This window comes from Tachysurus vachellii, chromosome 2 (assembly GCF_030014155.1).
Source record: "Tachysurus vachellii isolate PV-2020 chromosome 2, HZAU_Pvac_v1, whole genome shotgun sequence".
Lineage (NCBI taxonomy): Eukaryota > Metazoa > Chordata > Actinopteri > Siluriformes > Bagridae > Tachysurus > Tachysurus vachellii.
The window spans coordinates 1,107,413-1,113,412 of NC_083461.1; the positions used below are offsets into that span (position 1 = coordinate 1,107,413).

At 40.4% G+C, this 6,000-nt stretch overlaps 1 protein-coding gene and 1 long non-coding RNA gene across 18 annotated transcripts in view; both read left to right on the forward strand.

Annotated features, from left to right (window-relative positions):
- The window catches only part of LOC132861411 (NACHT, LRR and PYD domains-containing protein 12-like), a 242,043-nt gene that overhangs the window by 73,274 nt on the left and 162,769 nt on the right, over nucleotides 1-6,000 (forward strand). The gene's annotated exons all lie outside the window — the stretch shown is intronic.
- LOC132861635 (uncharacterized) lies at nucleotides 3,546-4,504 on the forward strand. Its single transcript, XR_009649951.1, has 3 exons — nucleotides 3,546-3,641; nucleotides 3,786-3,845; nucleotides 4,209-4,504. It is a non-coding gene; the product is annotated as an uncharacterized LOC132861635 (long non-coding RNA).

A 6,000-nucleotide genomic window follows, 5' to 3' on the forward strand; every position in this document is an offset into this window, starting at 1 on the left:
CCATCACAGGGCACACACACACTCATTCATTCACTCACGCAATCACACACTAGGGACAATTTTCCAGAGATGCCAATCAACCTACCATGCATGTCTTTGGACCGGGGGAGGAAACCGGAGTACCCGGAGGAAACCCCCGAGGCACGGGGAGAACATGCAAACTCCACACACACAAGGTGGAGGCGGGAATCGAACCCCGACCCTGGAAGTGTGAGGCGAACGTGCTAACCACTAAGCCACCGTGCCCCCCGGGTGAAGGTTATAATTATATTAAAAACAAAATTGTTACAGTTTCTACTTTTTAATATTGTTAAACACACCAAGAAGCCAGCCATCATGTACTGCGCCTGCATTTAGTCTGTTCCCTACACTGCTATGTGTCAAGATAAAGGAAACATGTGTTGAACCAGGCCAGCGTGCCACAATGTTTGTGAGGGTCATGTTGGAGTCACATATGATTTGCACATTAATAGAATGCACATGCTTTCTATTAACATAAGCAAATTCATTTTCAGATGGTGCCCTTATAGCAACATGAGCGCAGTCAATTGCGCCGATTACATTTGGGAAACCAGACATTGCAGCAAATTGCATTTTAATTTCGGCCTGTTCTCGCACAGTGTAGGGGAACCTGATGTATCGACTACCCATATTAAGTATACCATTCAAAACGACAGATATTATGGCACTCAGGGACGGCTGTGATATACCAGACCTATAGGGTGAGATGATAATTCCAATAGAATTATTTCATATACAAAAAGGTCTTAGAGACAAAGTTGAAGATTAGTTATAGTTTATTTTATATAAATAATTTACCTGTCTGCCAATTCCCGCTGGAAACAGCCGGTTGCCAAGAACCCCAGAGTGGTGAGGACTTGTATTTGGACTGGGATGGCATGGTTCCGGCGTGTTGCCCTCTCTAATACTGGACCCAATTCAACATATAGATCTAAGAGCACAGCTCTAGGGAATCTAAATCGGCTTATTAGCCAGTCATCATAATGGGCCAGGAAATCATCATGGTCCCTGAAAACTCGTTCTATCCTTATTCTGCCATTGTGCCATCCAACAGTGCCATCATGAAGCATTACATACCCGAGTCACTGGAGGATTTATATGTTTCCAGCAATTAGACTGATCGTTAACACCTAAAAATCACAGAATTAATTTGTGGGCGAAAATTTAAGACGAAAATGTTATAGTGAACACATGCTTCTTCATGACGGTTTTGTAATGAACACCGTAATAGTTAGGACCGATGATGAGTAGCGATTGTGCTTCATGACTGTATTTGCAGACTTTGACATTTTATGATACATGTACATTAAGGAAAATATTTAGTTTTTACACTGTGTTCTGCAGTTCTCTAATAAAAGGGTGTTTCATGCTATTCTGTATCACATGTAGTCACGCCATCTCCTCCTGCGCTCCCGTTGTGGACAATGTGACTGTAAGGTAGCGCTGATTATTATTATTATTTTTTGAATACATTTTGAATTATGTTTGGATTTTACTAGATGTATATAGCCTAAAACAATCGGCACAAACAACACTGTTGGATTTAATCTTCATGATAATGTGGATATAACGTATGAAATGGAGTGAAAATTAAATGTCATTACTTCTTATAATCGTTCTTCCCACATTTATTTTCTACAATCTAACTTCAGTTCACGACCTCACCATCTGTGTCACCAATTCCCTTTGTCTCCAGAATGTGCGTACGCACGTCTCAAAGTTTGCTTAAAGGTGCGCACATTCTCCCTTCAAGTTGGTTTTTTTATAGATCACAACCTTTGCGTGGGAACTGGCATACGTACGTTTCCAGCCCCGCTTTATAAATGAGACCCCGGGTGACTAACAACTAGATTACAGTTTTATGACTGCTATAAATCATATTATGTTTTGTGTGTGGGCTTAATGGAATCCTGAGAGTCTAAGCTTTCAATCGATGTGCTGCATGACCGTATATATTTTGAAGATTTAATGCTTAAAAGTCACGATGAAGTTTATGCAGCCTCACTTCCAAGGGCGGTGTGTGCCGTGTACGGCACAGTGCTAAGAAACAGGTTTAAGTTCACCAGAAGCATAATGGTCTCATTTGGACCACTTTTAATGACTAGATCTGAATGGAGACATCTCAAGGAGAACAAGTTTAATTGCCATATGAGTTGTTTTAAAATAACGGCTAAGTGCTCTATTCTTGAAAAAAGGATGAAGAAAAAGAAAAGGGGTGAGGGGTTGAGTTGCTTTCTGTTCAGTAGGATGTCTCATAGAGCCAGTATGAAAGCTGCAGTTGCAAAAGCGAATATAGAGAATTATTTTGGAGAGGTCATGGAAATATCAGAATCAGATTTATTGGCCAAGTGTGTTGACATACACAAGGAATTTGGTTCCAGCAGTTTGTGACTCTCAAAGGTACAGACATAAATAACACTATACTATACAAGAAAACAATGCAGACGATGAGATACAATATAGACAGAATGAGTATAAAATATTAATATAGAATAAATAAAATATATAAAATATGAATATGGAATATGAACGATCAGGTATGTACATAAAGTGTGGGAGTGCAAATAACAATACTGTGCAATATTATGCTTTTTGTGCAAAATACAGCAGCAGTAGTGTGTAATATACAGATGATGTGATGACTGACAGTCCTGATAATGCAGTACTTATGATAAGAAGCAGTGAATATAATTATGGTGAGTTGTTGATCAGGGTGATTACCTGGGGAAAGAAACTGTTCCTGTGTCTGGCAGTTTTAGTAAGCAAAGTTCTGTAGCGCCTTCCAGAAGGGAGGAGCTGAAAGAGGTTGTGTCCCGGGTGCGAAAGGTCAGTAGTGATTTTCCCTGCCCAGTTTCTGGTTCTTGTGTTGTACAAGTCCTGGAGAGTGGGCAGGGGGGCGCCAATTATTTTTTCTGCTGTTCTAACTGTGCGTTGCAGTCTGTTTCTGTCCTGTTTTGTTGCTGCACCAAACCAGATGGTGATGGATGTGCACAGGACAGATTCAATGACTGCAGTGTAGAACATCAACAGCTCCTGTGGCAGAACATACTTCCTTAATTGATGTAGAAAGTACATCCTCTGCTGGGCCTTTTTCATGATGGAGTTTATGTTACACTCCCATTTCAGGTCTTGGGAAATGGTAGTGCTCAGAAACTTGAAGGCCTCCACTGATGACACCGGGCTGTTGGATATTGTGAGGGGGAGTAGTGTTGAGGGGTCTTTCCTAAAGTCCACTATCATCTCCACAGTTTTGAGGGTGTTTAGCTCCAGACTGTTCTGACTGCACCATAGCACCAGTCACTTCACCTCCTGTCGGTCTGCAGATTCATCGCCATCTTGGATGAGACCGATGAGCGTTGTATCATCCAGGTGTTGCAAAATGTAGTGCAGTCCATTGTTGACTGCGTCATCCACTGACCTGTTTGCACGGTAGGCAAACTGTAGGGGATCCAGCATCTGTTCTGTGAGACACAGGACAGGGACAAAAATATGAGGTACTAAGCAGACACAAATACCATGAAGAAAAAAAAATGACAAGAACACACTTGCATGTTTATACCACAAGAAAAAGCTAAGAGTGAACAGGACTCCCAGAATTCCTTGTGCCACATGAGACAGAGGTGACACACACACACACACACACACACACACACAGATATTCCGTACAATTAAGCAACATATACTGTTGTATCTATAAGCTACTAGATTGAGGTACAAATACAATACTTTGTAATATCTACATCCACTTTTCCTTTGCTTTATAGGGTTCAGCAGAGAGCTCAGAGCCAGAATACACCAATCATCCCTCAGACACTCAAACCAGCGTAAGTGTGCTGATTTATTTAGTTAATCTTTAGCTTTAACATTTTACAATCAACAGCTACAGTACAAGGGACCACCAAGCTGAACGTTTAAAGTAAACAAGAAAGATGTGTGATGGCGGGACAAACAATGGTGATCAGAGACTTGTTACGAGGACCAGGGCAGTGTTGGCTCGGTGCTTTAAGCGCCAGCACTACCAAACTGTCATTGTGCCCTTTAACAAACCACTGTATCTTGACTGACCCAATGCTCTGACCCTGATTTCTAAAAAAAAAAAAAAAAAAAATACAAGCAACCCTGATGTCCCATCCACATATCAGAAGATGAGAAGTCATTTAACACTTATTTCCTCTTGTCCTCTGCAGGAGAGTGAAGAGGACTTCCACAGACTGCAGGGCTAAATGTCAAAGACCAGAATAACATCATCTCAATTGCCCTCCTAGTTACCTACAATCAAAATGTATCTGGATGATTAAGAAGAAGTACTCGAAGCTATTTAAGGTCTCTCAACAGAACCAAATACATATAATACACAAAAGGTGTGCATCAGGATTGTGCTCCATGTACAATGCAACAGGAATGTCAATGGCAAGTGGCTTTTTTACTTTAGACAGCTTCTTTAATGTCTTTTGGAAAATAAATCCAAGTAAGTTCTAAGAAATAAAACCGACTAAATTGTAACTGTGTGAACAAGATTAAAAAAGTCTCAATTTTTGAAAAATCTCAATTTTTCATTGTATTCTCATTGTGCTATGGTTTTAAAACGGACATCACGTCTATTCTACATTTCTCCAAAATACATGCTGTGATTTATTCTTTAAAAAAAACTGTTCTAATGCAGTGCAATTGTGAGTTATAGCTTACACGAGACAGATTTTAAGAAGAATTTCTGAGCCAACACGCCCAGTATTCCGGTTCTTCATGAAGCTAAACGTACGAATCCTTAAACTGGTCAACAGAAAAGGCCACTAACATGTTCCTGGAAGTGTCAAATAATGAAATATAATTCTCTATGATGATTGAAAGGAAAAAAACACTATAAAGGAAGCCAAAAATACAGTCAGATTCAACAAACAAAAATACACACTCCCAAATGTTGAATATAATTATGACTTATAATACTGTGCTTTTACTTGTATTTGGTTAACACTGAAGGGTGCTTAAAGGTACCAATTTAAGAGTTTTTACACTAGTACACAGAGGCATAATACACAAAAAAATAAGTGCTTGCTGTAAATGTGCAATACAAAATAATACTGTATAGTACAAACAAAGGCGGGCACGGTGGCTTAGTGGTTAGCATGTTCGCCTCACACTTCCAGGGTTGGGGGTTCGATTCCCGCCTCCGCCTTGTGTGTGTGGAGTTTGCATGTTCTCCCCGTGCCTCTGGGGTTTCCTCCGGGTACTCCGGTTTCCTCCTCCGGTCCAAAGACATGCATGGTAGGTTGATTGGCATCTCTGGAAAAAATTGTCCGTAGTGTATGATTGCGTGAGTGAATGAGAGTGTGTGTGTGCCCTGCGATGGGTTGGCACTCCGTCCAGGGTGTATCCTGCCTTGATGCCCGATGACGCCTGAGATAGGCACAGGCTCCCCGTGACCCGAGGTAGTTCAGATAAGCGGTAGAAAATGAGTGAGTGAGAGTACAAACAAATAGAATAAAAATGATTACAGCGTTTTTGCATGATAAACAAAACCCCTGCTCGATAATGGCCTTCAATTCCATGTCTTTTTTTTTTTTTTTTTAAATCTTTTTTTAAAAAATTTTTTTTTAATTAATTAAAATCACAGTCAGATAAATATATGTACCATGCTCCAATGTTAAAGAAACAGTGCTACACCAGCAACGGCAACACCGTGTACTGCGCTCGACCAAGTAAGCAGCGACGTCAAATAACCAAATGCGCAATACAGAAGTGCAAAACAACCATCAAATGTGTCTTTGGTCTGGAAGTTTTTAAAAAATAGTGTGTGTGTCCATCCTGATTAGCTGATCCACGTTGTGCTTGTTCTTGAGACTAAATGATCCTGCATACATGGATTCTTCTTTTGCTCATTATGTTGGCTTTGTAGAAGCCAACATTCTGATTTCCTTTATAAGCTTATTATTATTAGGGGTCAAGCCCCGAAGGGGCGTAGACACCTATTGTTATCGTTAG